At 46.4% G+C, this 23,016-nt stretch overlaps 1 long non-coding RNA gene across 3 annotated transcripts in view; it reads left to right on the top strand.

Annotated features, from left to right (window-relative positions):
- LOC311623180 overlaps positions 1–23,016 on the top strand; it is a 285,875-nt gene that overhangs the window by 36,060 nt on the left and 226,799 nt on the right. For all 3 annotated transcript variants that reach the window (XR_014795108.1, XR_014795109.1, XR_014795110.1), the window contains exon 2: positions 12,196–12,298. This is a non-coding gene — a long non-coding RNA (uncharacterized lncRNA). The remainder of the gene's footprint in view (positions 1–12,195; positions 12,299–23,016) is intronic.

The raw sequence follows: 23,016 nt of genomic DNA, 5'->3' as shown, positions 1-23,016 counted from the left end.
ATGAGAGAGAATCATCAACCAGCTGCCTCCTGCACACCCCCCCACTGGGGAAATGCCCGCAACCAAGATACATGCCCCTGATCGAAATTGAACCCGGGACCCTTCAGTCCGCAGGCCGACGCCCTATCCACAGAGCCAAACCAGTTTCGGCAAGGTCTCATTCTTCATTGCTGAGTCCATGGTGTCTAGACACAGAGCCCACACTCAACATATACCTCTTCTGTGTATTTCATCAAATGCAGGGTGTTGGTTGTTTAGGCCCAGGCTCTCAGAGAAAAGGAAACGGAGGCACAGTAAGCTTCAGTCCCTCTTTCTGGACCACACACAGCCTCTAGTCAGACCCAGCCCGACCCTAGACCTCTGGGCCTCTTGTTCTTTCTGCTGACCCTTCCATGTGCGCCAGCTAAGGAGGGAAGCTTAACTCACTTCCGAGTGCCTGAGATAACCATCTGAGTTATTCCCTCCGTTATGGACGGGAGCCAGGGTCCCTGGGTCTCATCTCTGGAATTTGCTCTGATCCACAGAATCCACTGTTCCAGAGACTCTTCCCTTCCCTGACCTGACCTGGCTCCTTGGGAATGGTGGGAGGCAAGGAGACAGTTGGAAGAACAAAGGTGAATGGTTTTGAGCCATAAAATAGGGAGCCTGAAAAACAAGTTTGAAAGATGAATGGCTTTGGGGCTTGTGGAGCTTAGCAGGGGCAACCCTCGGAATTATTGACATTCCTGCCTAAGGACTCTGGGCGGCCCTCATAGGCCAGAACCCCCCTCCCCGCTCCACAGATTCCTAGAGGGCTTCCGGCCAGGCTCCCAGTCAGTCACCCTGGGCCGCAGCAGCACCGCGGCGATGAGGCCGGCGGGGCCACCTCGTTCAGGCGTCTAAGGACCCAGTTGTCTGTGTGTGTTGACAGGGCCAGACTTCTAAGGCAGGCGACAGAACTCCAGGCTGCACCTCGGATGCAGCACACCTCTTTGCCCTGCTTCTCTGCTGGCTGTAGATTCCAAGCCAAGCTCCGCACCAGCTTCCATCTCGGAGCTGCCCTGATAGGGTGGACCTGTGCCTGGCGTGCGTCCCCTTCTACAGGGAGCTGAGGGCTAGGATGAGGGCACTCACTCTTCCGCCCCATTCCCACGCCCCATTCACAAGACTACTGGGATGTTGCAGCTTCTGCTTTCAGCCCATTCTCCCTTCAGTTCCGCGATAATATTTATATACAAATGCTGGCTCCGATCTCCACCCAGGAAAACACCAGCTGCTAAGGAAAGTCTTTTTGCATGTGACGGAGAGCAGAGCGCTGGGCCTCGCGTGGGCCCCTGGAGCTGTTCGGGAGGGGGCTAGGGAGCAGCAAGTGCATTTTATTTGTGTTTTTCAGATTCATCCCAGGGCTGTGTCCAGGCAACTGAAGGCCTGTCGGAGCCTAAACCGTCTCATTCCTTTCAGAAAAGACAAAGAGATTAGGTGTCCCAGGGACTGGAACAAATGCATTGTGGGTGGTTTCGATTGAGGTTTTGTTGAGGGAACGCAAATTCAGAAATGAGGATGCCAAAGATCCAGGCTGCCAGGGTTGGGAAGGCACCTGGAGACAGGTGGGCCTGTGCCGCTGGCAGGGATGTAAATCAGTGCAGCCTTTTGGAGGGAAATTAGGCAACAGCTTTCATAAAACATGAGCATGACCTCCCCGGCCAGGTGGCTCAGTTGGTTAGAGCGTCATCCCGATAGTCAAGGTTGTGAGTTTGATCCCCAGGCAGGACACAAACAAGAATAAACCAACGAGTAATTAAGTGGAACAACAAATCGATGTTTTTCTCGTTCTCTCTCTCTCTCTCTCTCTCTCTCTCTCTCTCTCTCTCTCTCTCTCAAAAAAAGAGCATGACCTTTGATGCAACAACCCCATGCCTTGGATACTATCTTAGAGTGATGCTTGCCCATGTATACAAAGACCTAAGTTCAAAACTGCTCACTACAGGAAAAGGAGAACATAACACATGTGTCTCTCAGTAGGGGACTGGCTTAATAAATTACCCAGATGATGGAATACTAGATGGTTATTAGGCTATTAAAGAAAAGAACAAGGTAAATAATAACAATGGCTTACACATATGTACTACTTACTCAACACACTATTCTAAGTGACTTTCATATGTTACAGTATGAGGAGCTGGGCTTTAAGCCTGCTGTCTTCAGGGTTTAAAACCACTACACTTGATGCCTGTATGCCCAGATATAGAACTTGCCCTTGACTTATTATTAAGTGAAAAATTCAAGTCTTAGAGAAATAGAGTGTCATCTTATTTATGTAAAAAAAAAAAAAAAAAAAAAAAAAAAAAAAAAAAAAAGTGTGTTTGTGCCCTGGCTGTGTGCTCAATGGTTAGAGCGTCAGCCTGCACACTGAAGGGTTGTGGGTTTGATTCCAGCCCTCTTTCCCCCACCCCCACTCCACAGTTGGGGCACCTGTAGAGACAACCAATTGATGTGTCTCTCTCACATCAATGTCTTTCTCCCCCTCCCTCCTTTCCACTCTCTGAAAAACAATGGAAAAAATATTCTCGGGTGAGGATTAACAACAAAAAAGGTGTGTTTGCATGTGAATGCATCACATGCTATTTGTGAGAGTGAAGAGCATGTATTCAATCAGCAGTTTGCTCCAGGGAGGGATGTGAGGTGCGGATATAAAGAGGGTTTTTTTCCTTTTCCTTTTTAACTAGATATAGTTGAAAAAAAATTTTCTGTTTTGGTTAATGCTCACCCAAGGATATTTTTACATTGATATTTAGAGAGAGTGGAAGGGAGCAGAGAGACAGAGAGGGAAACATCAATGTGAGAGAGGCACATCGATTGGTTGCCTCTTACACACACACACACACACACACACACACACACACACTCTAACCAGGGCCAGGGATCGAGCCTGCATCCAAGGTAAGTGCCCTTGACCGAAATCGAACCCAGGACTCCTTAGTTTGAGGCCCACTGGACCAAACCTGTTAAGGCTTGTATATTTTCTTGAACAAGTATTTTTGGAATTTTAGAAACAGTAAGCATGAGCACACTATCAAGGTAATAACAAAATAATAATAATTTGGTTCCTATTTCCAAATAGACCCTTAGAAAGATGAGACATTCTCTTAATCATAGACCCTGAGTAACCCTTGTGATGAACTTATGTGGAGCCAAGCCCAACAGGCAGCCTCGCCATCAATTAGATGAAGGTGGGCCAAGGAGCTGTTCTTCCGATTGGCTGAAAGGCGTCCTGCGACAGTGACTCCTACTCTCATTGGCGGGAAAGTCCCATGGCCCAGGCACCAGAAGAGTAATGGGGACGCCATTGAAATAGCCCATCCACATTCCATCTTCACTCCCCCGCCTCCCGCATTTCCCCTGTTCACTCACTGTACTATTGCACCTCCTGTAAATACTCCAGGTACATGGGTCTTTGTTTAATCACCGTCCTTTCAGAGTCATATTGTAAAAATGGACTCATGGTGCATTACATTTTTAGGTACTTTTCAATTTACAGATCATGTTCCCATTTCATTTTGCCCGTTACCTGGCGATGGCGCCTGGTCACTGTAATGCATTTTGTACAAAATCTCTGTTAGAGTTAAACTGAGCAGGGGCTCTGATGAGGAGCATGAGGGGTATCAAATTTTAATCTCCGTTCTAAGATCCCATTGTTTAAGTATTGATTAGTGAAATGTGACCCATCCAGAGGATATCGAAAAATAACCATAACCGCTTGACTTATTTTGTCAGGTCAGAAAGCACCTGGTGTTTCCACCTGTGTTTTCTTATTGTAATCCTCAAAGCAAGTTTAGAGGATAATTTTTATCTCCATGTATCTCCATTAGGAAGCTGAGGCTCAGGGAGGTTACATAAATTCCTCCTAGTTAAACACATGGAAAATAGGATATGAATTTCTCACCCAAGTCTGTCTGTCTGTCTCTCTGTCTACAAAATTTAAGTTCTGGGCGCTCAACAGAGGAATTGATAGAGAAAAAAAGTTTCCATCAGATGCACTTCCCTAACATACTGTTAGCAATTTAGGTTTATTTCATTTGTTTTATCTATAAACAAAACTAAATTGAAACAACAACTTGGCAATCAGAGGATATGTCAAATGTTTATACTCTATTTTCCTTTTTCATTAACATTAGCACAGCCATCTTCCTTGTTGCTTTGTGATGTCATTTTAAATTACATATGTATGGATCAGTGTTACTATTCATTAGAGAAATGCAAATCAAATAATAATGAGATTACCTCACACCTCTCAGGGTGGCTAAAAAAAAAAAAAAAAAAAAAAGACAGGTGTTGGGGAAGATGTGGGAATGCAAAATGGTGCAGCAGCTATGGAAAACAGTATGGAGGTTCCTCAAAAAATAGAACTACCATGATTCAGTAATTCCACTTCTGGATTTTTACCCAAAAGAATTGAAATCAGGACTTTGAAGAAATATTAGCACTCCTATGTTCAGTACAATTTATAACAACCAAGATGTGGAAGCAACCTAAATGCCCATTGACAGATGAATGGACAAAGAAACTGGTATTTACATATAGCGGAATACTATTCAGCCCTAAAGAAGAGGGAGATTCTGTGGTGTGTGACAGCATAGATATCATGCTACATGAAAGAGCCAATCACTGAAAGACAAATATGCATGATTCCCACTTATATGAGATCTCTCAAGTAGCCAAATTCACAAAATTAAAGCACAGAATGATGATTGTTAGGAGCTGGGGGAAGAGGAAATTTGGAGTTACTAATCAATGGGCATAAAGTTTTAGCCAAGCAAGATAGATAAACTTACAAGATCTGTACTTATAGTTAACAATAATGTATTATACTGTACACTTGAAAATTTAAGAGTGTAGATTTCATAGATGTTCTTATCACAATAAAATAAAAAAAAATAAAAAAGATTGCATACTATTTCAGGAGAGTGATGTCCTTTGGAGGAATTCCTATATGTGGAATTGATAGGTCCAAGAAAAGAAATGTTTCTATGGTTCTTGAAACACATTGCTAAATTGCTTTTCAGAAGGGCTCTATTAATTTGCACTTCGACCAACAATTTTGATTGTTATTTTCATCACATTATGGTAGGCATTCGCTATTACTAAAAAAATGAAAACAAAAGAATGTCTGACTTGTGTGCTAATATTTACCAAACTGTTCACAGTGGTTAGTTTGGAGAGTGATATGGGGCTGGTAGTATTGGTAAGGGGATGTCCATTTTTCACTTTATCTAATGTGGCATTCTTTAAAATTGTTTATTATAAACATATATTACTTTTGCAATATATATATTTAAAACTTTTAAACAATAAATGTTTAACAGAAAAGTTGCAAAAATAATTTAAAAATTCCCTGTACAGTATGCCCTTTGCCATATATATATATATATATATATATATATATATATATATATATATAAAGTAATTAGAACTGTCTCCCAAGTGTCAATCCTTACATCAGCAAGACCTGTAAATCGGGGTTTCTTAGCAGGTGGGCTTCAATAGGAACTTGGGGAAATCCTTGTTAAAATGCAGACCCTTAGGCCAGAGCAGGTTCTGAGATCAGGATGTTTGGGTGACCTGGAAAATTTGCTGCCTAAACAGCCTCTCCTCCCAGGTGGTTCTGGGGCCCCACCATGGCTGAGAACCACGGTTGTATCTCCCTTTTCATTTTATTGCCTCCAGCAACATCGTGGCGGCTTTCTTACTTGGAAAGCCCAACACATGTGCAAGGATTGGGAAAAGTGAGTGAAATATGAGCATCTTTGTTGCAGCTTTTCACACTTTGTCTTGCTACTACTCTGCTGCAGCCAAACTCTTGGTAATTGGTTATCAAAAAACCCTACTCTCACCCTCAATCTATGGCTCCTGGGAGGCCAGGTCCAGAATCCTGGTGTGGGTGGTGGGTCTTCTCACCCTGGCCAGTGGTGCCCTTGAGGTTCCAGGGCATGGCTACTGGAAACCTCTCTGAATCCTGGCTCCCTTGGAGGGGCAGCCTGGAGGCCCAGACAAGGGGAGGGATCCTGCAGGTCTCCTTGCTGTTTCTTTTGTTTAATGCTGATGCTGTTCCGTGGACCGCTGGGCACTGTGGGCGTGGCCCTTCCGCATGTGTGTTTCTCATTGGCCATTGGCCAGGTATCCGAGTGGGGCCATCTCGGTGCAGGCCTTCACCTGCCCCCACCATCTCCATCCTCCACCTTAGCAGTCCACCTTCCTCTCCACCCCTAGAGGTGTTCTTTCCGAAATGTGGATCTGACCGTATCACCTAATAATTTAGTTTAGTGACTTAACGACTGTGAGAAAGGAGTGATGGGAAATGTGGCCCAAAGGACAGTAGAGAGCCAAACGCTGGAGAAGTTTAAATTTAAGGTGAAGGATGGCTAATCGTAGTTTCTAAATGTTGTTTGGTCCTAACTTTATTGTTTTCTGCATTAAAAAAGGTAATGCCAAGTGTTATAAGCCTGTATTACCTTTGAAATGGAAAGAAAAAAGTTTAAAAAATGCAATAATGGTTAGTGTAGACAATTTAGACAATAAGACAAAGTAGAGAGTAGAGGGGGGAAGTTATAAGCGGTGTGGGTGTGGTATGGACGGTGTGGGTGTGGCTGTGGTATGGACGGTAAGGACGCAGGCCCTGAAAGGGACAAATCTGAGTTTAGGTCTCTTCTTTCCCCCTTATTAGCTCTGGGCAACCACTGGGCAGTTTAATTATTCCCTTGGAGCTTCCGTTTTCTCATCGGTAAAGCGAGGATAAAAATAGTTCTAGTTAGTAGGATTGCCTGAGGATTAAATGAGGTAAGAATGTAAAGGAGTTAGCAAGGTGTTTAGCAAGTATTCGTATTTTTTTAATCTTGTTCATTTCCTTTCAGTCCTTTTCACCGTATGTCGTGTTTTTGTTTTCACATAGTTGTGATCACACCATCTATATTATTTTATTTCCTGCTTGTTTTGCTGTAATAGTAGCCAAGCATTTTCCATGCTGTTTCAATTCATAAACATACATTCTAATGGATGCATAACATCCAATCTGATGTATCAGATTGGCTGGATATCCAACTGAATGGATATATCAGATACATTGGAGTGCAGTTGGCCATGACTTGTTAGTCATAGGAATTATTCCAGGGTCACTGTTCCAGGTAAGCCTATGTGTGAACACTAAGTGTCAGCCTCCTTCTCCCACGTGTTGCCAATGACAACCGTTTTCTTGGGGACAGTTCTTAGAGGGAGATGTGATGTCACAGGGGGTGAACATTTATCCAGGTTTGTGATCTATCCTGCCAAACTGGTTCCTGTAAAGCTGCCTCCACGTAAAATTTCAAGGCAGTGGGTGATACTCAGGCCGAGGGACCTGACTGTGGTGCAGTGACGCTGTTGGGGGCATCGGACAGGGCTGGAGGGACACAGCTAGCTCTGGCTGTGATGGATTTGTCTGGCAGCCAGTGAGAGGGTGGGTACTGGGCATGGTCAATGTCAGGAGGTTCAGGTGATGAGGTTCTGCCCCAGAGGCTACTGATGCCTCTTCCTTGAATTGTTTTGCACACCCACTTGGAAACTCATTTCACCTGGAGCTTCGGGGCAGTATTGACTGCCAGAAAGGGGATGGGCTGGCCACTTCCACGTGGCAACGAGGGGCCCGTCTATCGGAGCACCCGTGGTCGCCGCCTCACAGTCCATCCGTTTTCTTCATGAGTGTCTCTGCAGGTGTACATTTGTGCCCTTTCAGCCTAGCATGTACGTTGTTTGGGGTGATCTGGGGACGGGGACTCCATCTTTAGGGATCATGTTATACGATGGTTAAGAAGTCTTAGAGCCCTGGTGTCACCGCCTGGATTGGGGTCCCAGACCTGCCACCTTGGAAACGGGATCTGCCTCGTGGGATGAAGTTAAACAAGGGAATGTACAGCGAGCAGAGGAAGTGCTCTCGTCCTCTTTTTAAATGAAAGCTCTGGTTGAAAGGAATTCATTCAACCTCTAGATTCACCACATTTCTCCCTTCTGAATCCCAGCGAGGGCATTAGGATTAGGGAGCAATCTCTGAAAGCCCACCTTCCCCAAATACGTGCCCTGATACTGGGGGGAACGGGGGTGGGGTGGGGGGGAGGAGGTGTGGAGGCTGCCGGGATGGAAGCGGTGTTTTTAGTGCTCACACTGGGAGCGGGGAGAGTCACACCACAGCTCGATGACAGGTCTGTTACAGTGGTCCCAGGGAGCCCGGCCGGCGTGGCTCAGTGGTTGAGCATTGACCTATGAACCAGGAGGTCACGGTTCGATTCCCAGTCAGGGCACATGCCCCCGTTATGGATTCAATCCCCCGAGTGGGGTGTGCAGGAGGCAGCTGACCAATGATTTTCATCATTGACATTTCTATGTCTCTTTCTCCCTTCCTCTCTGAAATCAATAAAAATATCTTTAAAAGACAAAAAAGCTGTCCAAGGGTGAGAACCAGAACCTGGAGCATCTGAGAGGGTTCGCCTTTTCCTTACATTGCTCAGCAAGCTCCCTTGGAGACTCGTTTCACCTGGGGCATCAGGGAGTTGCTGGCTGCCAGAAATGAGGCCCAGCTGCGGTGGAGGTGAGGGTGGGGTGGGGGAATGACGCGCCTCGGCGGAAGCAGGCACTTCACTGTCCTCCAGGTGTCTAAGGCGTGAGTGGAGCGAGCTTGCTGTGGGGGTGAAGGGTGCGCGGAGTCTGCTCTCCCGAATCTCAGCCAGCTTTCTGCTCTCCAGAAGCCCTCTGTCTCGGCAGGAAGAGGAGTCAGTAGCCCTAAGTGGACCAGGGTAGGTTCCCATTTCTGCCCCAGATACTTTTCTGCTTCTCTGGGTCTCTGTGTGTATAGCTGCCCCAGACGGAGGGCCGAGGGAGGGGAAAGGGACCACACTCAGGCTGCAGGCCAGCGGCGGGGGTGGTCAGGAGTCAGCACTTCCTCTCCCAGCCCTTTCAAAGCATTTTTCAATCGGATTAGCTTTTCAGCACGTGAAGGGTTGCTCTGCTCAGAGAGGCTCCAAGGGCTGAGGAAGAGCCTTCATCTGTTTACTTTTCCTTCATGTGGAAACCTACTTGGGCGGTTTCTGCAACCAGCTTTCTCTCCCCCCTGAGACCTGCCTTTCACCACCACTGCCCGGCCCTGGCCCACTGTGGTCTAACGGACCCTCCTGCCATGCCCCCCAGGATCCCCGCCTCCTGGGCCGCTCACTCTGAGCCGGGCGGGCCTTGTCAGTTTGCTGGGAGTGGAGGAGTGATCTGGGGGTGTCTGGCCCTGTAGACGCCACCCCCTTACAGGGCAGCTCCAGAAGTGGCGTCTCTCCTCCTGTGAGCGGAGAAAGCCAGGAAGATGGGTGCAAATCTGGTTTTGGGAGCAGAGAACTGGCTCTCAGCCCTGCCAGGGCTCCTCTTCCTCCCGTTTAAACGAAGCCGGTGCTCAGGGAACGTTTGTGGGGAAGGGGGGAGTGGAGACATGCAGACCGGTGTGTGCACAGATGCCTATACAGAGAGAACAGCCAGGGGTGGGGTGCTGTGGAGGTGTGGGAGGGCGGGAGGGCAGGGGGTCACCATAGACTTCCGTGCTTTGTTCTGTATGCTAGTGTATCACCTAATTAAATTAAAAGTGCATATCAAACAAACCAGAGAACTATCCCTTGTGAACAGTATGAGCACTGTTCGGTGAAGTACAGGGGCAAGCCTTGGAAGATTCAGGAATGACTTCCCAGAGGGGGTGGCAGGTAAGCTGAGATCAAGAGAGAACTAAGGGCCCAGCTGGCATGGCTCAGTGGTTGAGCATCGACCTATGAACCAGGAGATCACCATTTGATTCTCAGTCAGAACACATGCCTGGGTTGCAGGCTCGATTCCCCGTGTGGGGTGTGCAGGAGGCAGCCAGTCAATGATTCTCTCTCATTATTGGTGTTTCTATCTCTCCCAGTTTCTTCCTCTCTGAAACCAATAAAAATATGTTATTATTTTATTTTATTTTTTTTAAAAAAAGAGATAAGTGGGGGAAGCTAGATTTGTTCCTCAACAAGTGTTTGTTGAGTATCTGCTGCGTGTCAGGTACCGTTCTAGAAGCTAGGGAGGCAGAAAAGAGCAAGCACAGAGACCTGCCTTCGGGAGCTCACAGCCCAATGGAGGGAGACAGGTAAACACAAAGGCCTGTGATGTCAGGTGGTGCTAATGAAAAACGGTTCAGACGTTTGGGTATTAAAAAATTGCAAGGAAAACTTTATTCAAGACTATTGCAACAGAAAAAAGATTGAGTTCAACTCTGAACACAGCAGTGACAGCTGGGGATTTACGACCCACAAAGTGAAGGGGTCAGTGGATGAAGACATCAAGGGTAGGGGGATTCTTGCAGAACCAATGAAACACAGGATTCTTGAGGAAGGCAGGCCAAGGACTTACCCATCTGAGATGGGGATGAGGAGCTTAATCAGATATCAAGAGGAGGGGATGACCTAGCAGGATTCTCTGCTGAAGGCGGGTCAAGGTTGAGGTCTAGTTGAGACTCGGGCTCGGAGGAGGAGCCTGAGTAAAGGTTGGTCGGAGAGAGCCTTTGGTGGTTGTGAAAGATGCTGTGAATTAAAATAAAGCAGGCGTGGGATGGAGCCGCTAGAGAGTGATGGAGGGATGGGGAACTTTTTATTACAGTGTTCGCAAGGCCTCTCTAGAGAGTAGTTTGGGGCAGAAATCTAGATCATTTGAGGGAGCTGAACTTTCAAACACCTAGGAGAAGGGGTTCCAGGTAGAGGGAACAGCAGGTACAAAGGCCCTGACCTACGTGTGGGTATGTGTGTGTGTGTGTGTGGGGGGGGGAAGTTGGTATGTTTTAGCAACAGCAAGGAGGCAGTAGGTTGTAAGGAGAGAGTGGCAGGAAGCCAGGTCAGTGGAGAGTGTGAGTGAGGAAGGGTAAACCATATATGGTCTTGTAGGATGTGATAAGAAGGGGTGAGAGGACTGGAGGAAAGGATAAAGGGGTAAGAGAGAGGTTGTTCATCTGGAGGACCACAGGGAGACCCGTGCTGTGGGGGCATAAAGAAGCAGCATGTGCCAAGGAGCAAGCTTGGGGGCCCAGAAGGAGGTTGGAGGTGGCTGGGGGACAGAAGAGAGGAAGATGAAGAGCCGAGAGGGCAGGGCAGGTCATGCCGGTTCTTTTCCACCTTTGCAGTCAGGGTTTCTCAATCCTTTTAACAAGAGCCTGTGTCCTTGCGTAAAAATCAAGCAATTCGGGGATGAATGCCTCTTCATGTAACTTGAACAACTGCAGAAGATGGAAAAAGGGGCTGGCTGGAGTAAGTTGGAGCTAGTCTAGCTTGGCTAGCTGCCCTCCCTATAAATATCACCTTCCCAGTCCTGGAAAGGTATCAGCGAGGCCTGTATCAGCTACCGGGAGACATCCTTCCTGTTCTGATGTCCAAGAGTTGGCTGCCTGTGTACATCCGCGTGCAAAGTGCCTGGAAGCGGGGGCGAGAGCGCAGAATAAGAAGTTCGGGATTCTGAGCCCACTCCCTTTCACCCCCGGGGGCGGCCCCACCTCCTCCGGGGGCCCAGGCATCCCTCTGGCATGTCTTCCGCTAAGAAATCTGCAAAAGTCATTGGTCATGTTTAGAACTAATCCTTTGTGCCAAAAGGGTTGGTGGTGTGGAGGGGAGGGAGCTCATTGCCAAAGCCAGGATGTTCCTCACTAGGAGTGAACCCTGCTGCCTCCTGGCCGCATAACACTGGGGTTTTGGGGGTGGGGATTGAGGGGCCAGTGTAATTCCACAACATGTGAGTTAAAAAGCAGATGAAAACCCACAGAGTAACCAGACATTCTTCCTTTTGCATGCAAGATCCTGCTGGATGTTGGAAGAGGAAGGCATTTTTTTTCCCCCCTTGCTTTTTAGACATTACATCCTGTGAGGGGAAGATTTGGAACAGATGGGGGCCAGGGGGACCTCACTGTATTTGCTTGTTTCCCCTTCCCCCTTCCCACAACCAGAAATGTTTCTTTTTTTCCTCTCTTCCCCCCTCCTCCCCCCCAAAGGAAGTTAATTTTTAAAGAAAGACAGAAAAAAGTCCCACAGAGTAGGAAAGTAAGATATCTGGGGTCTGGGGGAGAAATTCACAGAAAGAATCCACTTTTCATGGCCAAGGCATCTTCTAAGTCCAATGACAGTTAATTAACTCAAATTTTCATATTAGGTTTAACCGCTGTTCCGGTGACATCTGCATTCACAAGGGCGGGCGAGGTGGAGAAAAAGGATGCCCCAACGGATGGAGAAAGAAGCCCTCTGATTGGTGGAAGGTAAGGCGTGTTCCTCACATCCTGGGTACGCAACGTGGGAGAAGCAAACCTGGGGATGTCTCACAGGAGCACTTCAAGCGTGGGCATGATGATCACCCCCACTTCTTTTCTTCCCCACCCATCGGTTGCAGTAGAGACCAGAAGGGTGCTGATGTAAAGTGGGCCATGATATATTTGATTGGCTGTGGCGGGGTGTCTGGTAGAGCCACATCCCTGACACTGCCGGGGGCAGCTGGACAGCTGGTATGGTGATCGCCCAAGACCATAGCCAGTGCTCTTTGCTGAGGAATGTCTAGATAGGAGAAGCCAGGAGAACTTGGTGTCACTAAAGCCAAGGAAAGAGACTTTCAGGACAGAAAGACTTGTTTTTGAGAATGTGATTGACTATAGCAGGAGGTGACAGACAGTGCTGTAGGTGACACCCAGATAGGAACAAGTTCCTGGGGCATTGGGAGGTGGTAAAGTAGAGGGAAGGTGATGTCATTCACGATATATGAACGTGAAAGGAAGGGAAATGGTGTGTGAGGATCCAGGGAAGGTTTAAAGAGAGGAATACTTGAGCATGTTCAGTTGCAGGTGAGAAGTACATCTGGTAGACCAGAGGTTGAAGCTCCAGAGAAGAGATGGAAGCCTGGATGAGATTCAGGGGTCTTCAAACTACGGCCCGCGGGCCACATGCGGCCCGCAGAGGAGTCTGATCTGGCCCGCCAGGTTTTTTGGGCAGTGAGCGCAGCCGAGGTGTTACAGTAGGAATTAGTAGTTCATATAGTCCGGCCCTCCAGCTCTCTGAGGGTCCGTGATCTGGCCCCCACTTTAAAAAGTTTGAGGACCCCTGAATAAGTTCTCATCTTGTTAGTTTGTGAGGCCCTGCCTTTCCTCCCATCTTACCTCCCACCTTCTCCTGCCCTTGATGTGCTACCATAGCCTTTGCTCAACTTGTTCCTCAAACACTGAGCTCAGTTAGGCCATGGGCTTCTGCTCTGGCAGTTCCTTCTGCCCGGAATGTTTTCCTCTAGCTCGGGTGGGGAACCTTTTTTCTGCCCAGGGCATATTTCTAACATCATTTGCAGGCCATACAAAAGTACCAGCTTTAAAATTAGCCAGCTAAATTTGGTCAAACATTTAACGATGCTTCGGCAGGACCAGATCAAATGATTTCACAGGCCTTGCCAGATGTTCCCCATCCCTTCTCTTGGTAGTCGCAAGGCTTATGGCCCTTGCTGTCTTTGAGTGTCTTAGAGCTTTCCATGATCGCTTTATTGCAACCTCCTCCACCCCCCTTCCTCTAGCCTGTTCTATTTTGCCTCATGTCATTGCTCACCTCCTGACATATTACACACATTTTTTCATTTTCTATCTCTAAATATAAGCGCCAAGACTTTATCTTGCTCATTGATATTATCCGGTTTCTGGGTATACCGAGGAAACAAATATTTGTTGAACCAAGATATAAAATAATGATATATGTTGGGAATCTTATGGATATCTTAGATCAATTTTTTTGTAGGTGAATTAAAGAACCCCTGTATCTATATCAATGATGGTGCTCAGTAATAAAAGGAGCAAATTGCTGATACATGCACCAACACAGGTGAATTTCAAATGCATTGTAAGTGAAATAAGCCAGACTCAACAGGCTACACACTGAATGACTTCAAGATATTCTGGAAATACAACTTCCAGAATATCTTGTTTAGTTATAAGGCCATATCAAATCAGTGGTTGCCAGGGGCCAGGAATGGGGGTTAGGGTTGACACCAAGGAATTTTGAGGGTTGGTGGAAATGTTTTATATTTTGATTGTGGTGGTGGTTACATAACTGTATGCATTTACTAAAATTTGTACTAAAAGGGTGAATTTTACCATATGTAAATCATACCGCTGGGCTGGCGCAGCTCAGTAGTTGAGTGTTGACCTATGAACCAGGAGGTCATGGTTCAATTCACGGTCAGGGCATCTACCCAGGGTTGCAGGCTCAATCCCCAGTGTGGGGCATGCAGGGGCAGCTGATCAATAATTCTATCTAATCATTGGTATTTCTATCTCTCTCTCTTCCTTTCTTATCAATAAAAATATATTTTTAAAAAATCATACCTAAATAAACTTGACTAAAAAAAATCATGATCTCATATAGATTTTTGTTGTAGTATTTGGGCATTTTTGTTGTATTTAGGAATGTTAGTTAATCATTCATTTTTCCTGGGTGTCATTCCTGCTTACTGCTGCCAGTGAATGCCTGTGCCAAGAACTAATTTGTTCTTAGAGTGGGAGAGATTTGTTTAGGTGGAAATCTGTTGTTGATTTCCTTTACAGCATTTCCCACTCCCTTCTAGGAAGGGAACACCTTATGCTGTGTGGTTGGGCAAGGCTGACCCTTGCCCTGTCATCCCTAGAAGTGGACAGGTGATTCTAGTCAGTTGAGTCCTTCCTGGTACCTTTCTCCCAAGCACTTGGGGAAGATAATCTGTTTTTCCTGGAATTAGTAGGATGTAAATGTAAGCCTGATGGTGAATATCTTGCTCACTAAATGGAGAAAGGACAGGTACTCAGAGCCTGGATATTTGAGCTCCTAGGCTTTTTTGCCTGAAACTAGATATGTAGGCAAGACACCTCAGTGCACATGAATTCCATTTCCCCCTATTTAAGCCATGTCAAGTTTGGTGGTTTCCATCAAGCACAGGAGGGCAAATTCTGACTCATACATTGCAAATGAGAAGTTTTTGGTCTATGAGGTGATAGGATAGTAAAGATGAGACAGTTAACTAAATCACTGAGTTTTATAGGAAGATCTCCTAATTTCCCTGAACCTTCTTATTATGGAAGCAGGAGCAGGGACAGAGAATTGAGCTGGGGATGAATGAGGGAAATGGTAAAGTGGAGGGAATGTGATGTCATTCATGATACTATGAACGTGAAAGGAAGGGAAATGGTGTGTGAGGATCCAGGGAAGGTTTAAAAAGAGGAATACTTGAGCATGTTTAGTTGCAGGTGAGAAGTACATCTGGTAGACTAGGGGTTGAAGCTCCAGAGAGGAGATGGAAGCCTGGATGAGATAAATTCCCACTTTGTGGGAAGGGTGGGCAGACAGGCATGCCCCTGGCCAATGGGGCTAGGGATGCCAGGGTCCCATCTCCTCCCAGTCCCTGGCTGGCTGAGGAGGGCCTGGAGTCAGCAAGTAGTGGATTGGAGAGAGTCCAGGATTGTTAGGCGGATCTGAGCTCCTGCCCTCAATTCCTGAGCCTCACTTGCTTTTTCATAAAACAGGGATGCTGACTGCCTGCCCTCCTGGAAACAGGCTATTGGCCAGAGTAGGCATGGCCATTGCAAACGGGGAAAGACCTGGAATATTTAGTCCCCTAAACAAAGACGTTCACTCTCTTGGTCTCTCTTGGTTCCTCTTGGTTGACTCCTGGCCTGTGGGACTCTCACACTCCTGCTCTCTTGCATTTTTCCACGTGGACCCCACACAATGGACTAACAGACATCAGCTAGCCTACTGCTAAATGGGACCCAATTCCAACATGGAAGGGAAACTTTGGACACTGGCTTTGCTTTTAGCTCCACTGACTCTCCACTTGTGCTTCTTCCAGGACCAAAGTAAGGGAAATGGGACTTTGGAAACCCGGGGATGTAATTTCACACAAATAAAAATCACTCATCCTCCTGTGTGAGTCTCAGAAAATTCTTTTTCTTGAGATACTGTAAGGACTCCACCCTCAGCATCCAGTGGGGAAAGGGAAACCCCACTTCCATTGATAACAGGAGGACTCTTTTTATAGTAAAATGGTGAGTCTTCGGTGGGGACCAATGCATTTTTATGAGTATGATGAAATGTTTTAAAGAATGGGTCTATTGTTGAGGTCAAGGCAGAAGGCTTAAGGGGGGGTGGTGGGTAATTCAGATGTTGCCTTCCCTCTTCCCTTCACATACATCCAAAAATATTTAATATGTCAGTATGTTAAAATGTCCTGTTACCTTTATCTTTAGCCCAGAGAGGGGTATCTGGCCCCACTCCACTGAGCTGGCTTCAGGCAGAGCTGGGCCCCACACCTGTGCTCCGATGCATTACGTTGCATTGCCTGGGACATCTCTGTCTTTTCTCCCCGGCGCCCAAATCCTTCCTGTAGGCATCTGGTGCTTGGATGGTGAGGGGTTTTACACCAGCCACTCTCCTAGAAAGCAACATCTGTTTGTCAGCTGTGTTACAGGTTTTTCCAGAATTTCCAGTGTTTAGAATCCACCTGCTCCCCTTCTCCCCAGCAATTACCACTGAATTTCCCAACCTGCAGCTTCCTTTGTGCCATGCAGTCAGCAGGCCATGGGGACCTTCCACTAGGGGGTTTGGTTCCTTGGGTCTGGAATGGCCCTTCCACTGACCTTGGGCCCAGTCTCCCCAAGAGAGCTCCTTTTCCACACTGGTTTCTGAGAAGTAGCAGCAGGTCAGTTAGGACAGGGGTTCTTTCCCTCTCTTAAAGGTTCTTTCATTTAAATATGTATATATATATTTTTCTCCCAAGGCTCCTTTTCCTGAAAGAATGGTGTTAGAGGCTTCTGTTGCTAAATTTAGCTCCTGCTGACGCACTGGCCCTCTTGCCTGCAGTCTCCTCGTGTCTCTGTTTCTCCGAGCCTCTCTTTTTTTTGCTGGTAGATGAACACCATCGCATCCTACCTAATATTTAGCCTTGAGTTGCTGCCAGATGGGAAATGCGTTTCTGTATTTTCGTAGCCGTGTTCTCTGCGTGAATAGCCTGTCATGGAGCTGGGGGCTAGCAGCCGGCAGGGCAGGGAGGGGCGCTGGCAGCCAGCCTGTGACAGGCAAAGATTCACAGGGTGGTGGTGAGAAACCAATGCGGTCATTGCCATAAGTTTGCTTGTACAAAGCAGGAGAAAGAGGTGGCCCTTAGAGACTTGGGAATGATATTGGGACATGAGTGGAAATTTCTCAGGAAAAGAGAGGCCCTCCTACTTGAAGCAAGCTTTACTATTGTTAAAGAAGGAGTTATTCATCCTGGCCCGTGGAGCTCAATGGTAAGAGTATAGGCCCACCCATCAAAGGGTTTCAGATTCGATTCCCAATCCAGGTCATGTACCTGGATTGCAGGTTCTGCCCCCGGACCTGGTCAGGGCACGTATCTTTCACATCGAAGTTTCTCTCATTAGGACTAACAACAAAAAAACAACAAGAAGTCATTATTCTAACACTTATTAAAATGATAAAAAAAGATTTTATTCAGGGCTATTGCAATAGGCGAGACAGATGGAGCTCAACTCTGAATACAAGGACTGGTAGGGATTTATCACCAAGGAACAGAGTGAGGGGCTCAGTGGATGGAAAATTACTAAGAGCAGACATTAAAGGTACAGGGAGTCTTGCTAAACTGACCTAACGGGATTCCTGCTAAGACATGGCTATGTGGACCTGGATAGGAAGGCCAAGGTCAAGGTCTAATTGGGGAAAAGGCTCAGGGCTCAGAGAAGCCGAACTAAAGTTTGGCCAAGGAGAGGGTCTTTGTTAGTCCCCCCTCTTGTTCAAGGACAGAAGAGGCATTCTTCTTTCCTCTGAACCACACAAGTTTAGTTCCCGTTCCATTGCCTTTTGTTCTTTAAGGGCCAGCTGAGCCATCTGTTGGACTTGGGAGGCGAAGATATTGGCTGAATGGTGTGAACTATCAGGCATTCAAATGGGGGGATTCATGATCTGCTGTGGTGATGAGTTCTTTGAAGTTTCTCTCAAGTCAACCAGCTTCCGCTTGCAGGCCTTCTTTAGATCTTGGAGGTCAAGGTCAGCTGCAGCCAACCTGGAATCCCAATAAGGACCTGGCAGTCAGGTTGTAGTTCCCAGTGAAGCCACGTCAGGAGGGAGGGAGAACAACTGGAAAGCAGAAGGACTGAGAAAATGTGCAAGATGGCAGATCTAGTCCAATATACTGATAGGTGACAACTTAAAATTTTTTTTTTTTTACTAAGAGGTGAAAAATAGCTCAGTGGCAATGAAGAGGGCCAGAATTTGATAATCCACAAGTGTGTGCTATCATTTTCTGTTGAAACATAAAATTTCTTTCTACAGTGTCAGGCACTGGTCATCAGGTGGGCGTGTTGCTATGTCGGCATGGAAAGTGGCCTTGTGTCAGGCAGCCTGGGTTCAAATCCCTGAACCAGCTGTGATGTGTTGAGCCTTCCTAGTGTCTGTTTCCTGGCTATGAAATAGGACGGAATCAGTGTGCATTTCATCATCCCACTCAAGCATTACAACATTCCCCCAGCATTGTGCCCATTTTACAGATGAGGAAGTAAGCGCTAAAGTTGCCCTGAGCCCCAAAGGGACACACCCAGGGACCTGCTGAGCTGGAATTAGAAGCTTGGACTGTGAGGGCCAGGTTGTCAATGATGACAAAGCCAGAGCTTGGCCGAATTCGGTGGCTTAGGCAGAGGGGCTGCAGGTGTGACGGCTCGGGTCACTTTGCATCCCCGTCTGCCTGTAGCGTCCTACGGAGCCCGCAGGGCTGTCCCTCAGACCTCCTCGCTGCTTCCTAATCCACACATGGAAAAGTGGCACTTAAAATGAATTTATTCAGGTGGGAGTCGTGTAAGACACGAAAATAAGGCTTTTGAGCCGCTGCACATAAACTGGAGTGTGAGTGAAAAGCTTTTTATTTGGTTTCCGAGCCAGACTCTGAGAAGCCAGTGGGCCGTGTGGTCTGGAAGTGCATGTTATGGGCAGCGGGTCGGAACAGGGGCCACTTTGAATGGCGAGGAGGGAGACTCGCTCCTGCGCAGCTGGAGCAGCCAAGAGGCGGGGATGTCAATAAACACGGTCAGGACACAGAAAGCCTTTTCCGAAAAGATGGCAGGCAGGGGAGCCAAGGAAAGGCAGCGCCTCACCCCCGGTGTATTGGAGAAGGAAAACGCTTGAGGTAACCCATGTTGGCAGCTTTTATAGCTTCCTCGCAATAATGTGCCGGGCGGGCCCTGAACAGGCTGGTGTTTTATTTTCATGTAGCGAAGCGGAGTGGGCCCGGGGCAGCTCTCCAGCGGCGGCTGGCCTGGGGCTCTGCCCCTGGAGTGAGGCAGCAGTGCCTGGGTCCCCGGCAACCAGATCGCCCTCGGGGAGGGCGGGAGCAGGATTGCCCGCCTCCTGTGCATCCTTGGTTGGCTTGCTAGAGTCCTTCCACCTAAGGTCCCCGTCTGGCCGGTGCCAGGGAGGGAGGAGGTGGGCAGGGCGGGAAGGCAGCCACCTGGGAAGGAAGGCGCTGGTCTGTGCTGTCCTAAGTGTTGCTGGTTAGGGCTGCATGGGCACCAGAGCCCGGGGAGCCCACAGAACCTTCTTTGTGCCTTTGCTCGCCGCCTGCCAAGGCACTTTCCATGACTGCATTTAACCTGCGTGTATAATCTCTTCTCTTTGATAATATGTACGTGTGTGTGTGTGTGTGTGTGTGTGTGTGTGTGTGTGTGTGGTATATTTGAACACGGGATTGCGTGTGTGGTTAAAAATATGTATCCATTACGTGGGTGACTCGCATGGGTGTGTTATCCAACATTTTTTGAGAGCCACGGGCTGGGGGAGATGCCCAGTTAGTTACTCTGAGACACTAGCAAACTCGGAAAACGTGTCTTCTGTTTTTGGGGTTTTGTGATGGGCTCCCTCGCCATATTTTCTTGTAGGTATGACATGGAAACAATTAGTGTGTTAAATTTTTTAAAAACATATGTGTGTGTGTGTGTGTGTGTTTTTTTTTATCCCACGAATTTCAGGTTTGTTTTTTGCCCCTACTTCTTGTGGAAATATTAGCAGAAATAGGAAGAGGAAAGTGCTCTGCAATCCTATCATTTAGGACAGTGGTCGGCAAACTCATTAGTCAACAGAGCCAAATATCAACAGTACAATGATTGAAATTTCTTTTGAGAGCCAAAATTTTTAAACTTAAACTTCTTCTAATGCCACTTCTTCAAAATAGACTTGCCCAGGCCGTGGTATTTTGTGGAAGAGCCATACTCAAGGGGCCAAAGAGCCGCATGTGGCTCTCGAGCCACGGTTTGCCGACCACGAATTTAGGAAAATCGTTGCTGCAATTTTTGTGTGTGTATGCTCTTCCAGACTCTTTCCTAATGAGGATATATTAATCAGAATAAAATCTAATAATTGATAGCTAACATTTGAATGGCATCATTTTCCAGTACTTACATGTATGGACTCATTTAATCCTCAACAATCCAATGATTGATTTTACTATTAAACTCATTGTACAGATGAGAAAGCTGAGATCCAGAATGATTAGGTACTTTGCTTAAGATCACATAGGTAAGTAACCAAGCTGGGATTTGAACCCAGGCAGTCTGATTCCAGTACCAGATGCTCTTAGCTACTCAGTAGACTAACTTGCAAAAGAATAGAATAAAACTACCCCTATAGATTTTAAACTGCTTTTTTTCACTTAATATATTATGAACCACTTTCAATGCCAATAATCTTAGCACCATTAAAAATTTCTATGTCATGATACATATGTCCCAAACACGGAATGTTATTTTCCCATGTGACCATTTTGGGTAATAATCACTATCATATTTTAAAATAGCAAACATTACCATACCTGGTTTGGGTCAGTAGATAGAGCATTGGCCTGTGGACTGAAGGGTCCCAAGTTCAATTTCGGTCAAGGGCACATGCCTGGGTTGCTGGCTCAATCCTTAGCAGGGGGTGTGCAGGAGACAGGCCATCAATCATTGATCTTTCTATTTCTCTCTCCCTCTTTCTTCCTCTCTGAAATCAATAAGAATATTAAAAAAAAAAAAAAGCAAATATCGAGGCCCTGTTCCTGGTAGTGCTAAGAGCTGCATAAATATTATCTAACTTAATTCTTGGAAAACTAGAACTTCTTGCAGGGGAACAAGTTAGAGAGGAGCAGGGATAGATTTTCTAGGGTGTCTCATTTATAGAAAACCTCAAATTTAGATTTTTTACTTTATCTTCAAACAGTCATATATGCAATAATAATATTTTTGTTAATTTTTACAACAACTTGTTATTTTTAAACTAGAGGCCTGTTGCACAATATTCATGTAAGAATAAGTCTTCCTTCCCCTGGCTTCACTCCCAGCCGCCTGGAAGCCAGCAAGTCCTTGCTTCTGTCTGGAGCACCACTCCTATAGCTCTCTCCTCCGACCCCCTTCCCCTCATAGCGGGTGACCCACCCCTCCTGGCTGATCTGGCCCATCTTTGTTGGGTTAATGTGCATATTCACTCTGATTGGCTGTGGATGTAGTAGAGTGATGGTTAATTTGCATGTTTCTCTTTTATTAGGTAAGATGATTTGATTCAGAGGAAGTAGCAAAAATAATACAGAGAAATTCTGTGTACCCTCTCACCTGCTTCCCCCAATGATAATATCTTACATAACTGTAGTATACTATCAAAACCAGGATATTGATGTTAGTATTTTCTGTTACCTTAGGATGCATGTTTATTATTAATGTTAGCTTAGGATCCATGTTTATTATTAATACTATTAATGTTAGTATTTTCTATTAGCTTAGGATCCATTTTTATTAATTTTTAAATTAATGTTAAATTAAAAAAAATACTTAAAATATATCACACTTGATCATCTAATTTGACAGTTTTCTGTTGTTAAACATATAGGAACCACCTCTCAGTGGAGAAGGCTCGAGTGTCTGCTGCCTCAGAGAGGTGAACACTGTAACTAGCTCCATTCAGTAGGTCAAGGATGGAGGTCAGAGAGGTTAAGTCACTTGCATGAGGTCACACAGCTTTAGTGAGCTTCACTCCCTCTGATTCTAAGATACACTCTCTGAGCCCTACACTCCCCAGCATCTCTTTTGGTTTGTTGCAATTCAGGGAGAAGCTCTGAATATAAATTGGTGTGTGTTTATATATGCATACTAGTATGTGTGTGCAAATGTGTACACACACGCATTTCCTCACTCTACAGAGTCCCCCTTTTCTAGACTGGGATATGCTGGATATAGAGAGGACCTCGAGTGGGGCGTTTCTTCCAACAATTTATTTAATGGAGAACAGTCAGGCCAGCCGAGGAGCTTCTCTCCTGTGCCTGTGCTGGCCCAGCACACAGGGCTACAGGCTGTATTCTCCCATAAACCTTTCATTTTCTTGGTTACTTTTGAGACTCTCCTCCAGTTGCTGTTTCCATGTTTGCTGACTTCCAGCTGCCTGGCTCTGTGTTTGCTCAGCTCCCTCCTGGAGGTGCCTGGGCAGTGCTGGGCTGAGCTGAGCCTCCTGAGCTTCTCCACCCGCCATCACTTCTCCCGTCCACCCATTCCATGCCTTTCCGCCAGTGACCGGGACTCCAGCAAAGAGACAGAGAAAAAGCCATGTGTGAGGCAAGATCCAGAAAGTAAAGTTTTTCTAAAATCCTATAGATAGGAAAAGATTTTTTAAAGGTTTTGCTTTTTATTATTTTTTTAAAATATATTTTTATTGATTTCAGAGAGGAAGGACGAGAGAGAGAAACATCAATGACAAGAATCATTGATTGGCTGCCTCCTGCATGCCCTCTATCGAACCTGCAACCTACACATGTGCCCTTTGTGGGAATCAAAGGTGGGACTCTTCAGTCCGCAGGCTGATGCTCTATCCACTGAGCCAAACCAGCTAGAGCAAAGGTTTTACTTTTTTTTTTTTTTTTTTTAGGTTTTATTGATTTCTAGGAAGAGAGAAAGGGAGAGAGATAGAGAGATAG

Source organism: Pipistrellus hanaki (assembly GCF_964339955.1).
Source record: "Pipistrellus hanaki genome assembly, chromosome: 5".
Taxonomy (NCBI): domain Eukaryota; kingdom Metazoa; phylum Chordata; class Mammalia; order Chiroptera; family Vespertilionidae; genus Pipistrellus; species Pipistrellus hanaki.
The sequence above is the reverse complement of the archived record's forward strand: the minus strand, read 5'-3'. Positions and strand labels throughout refer to the sequence as shown.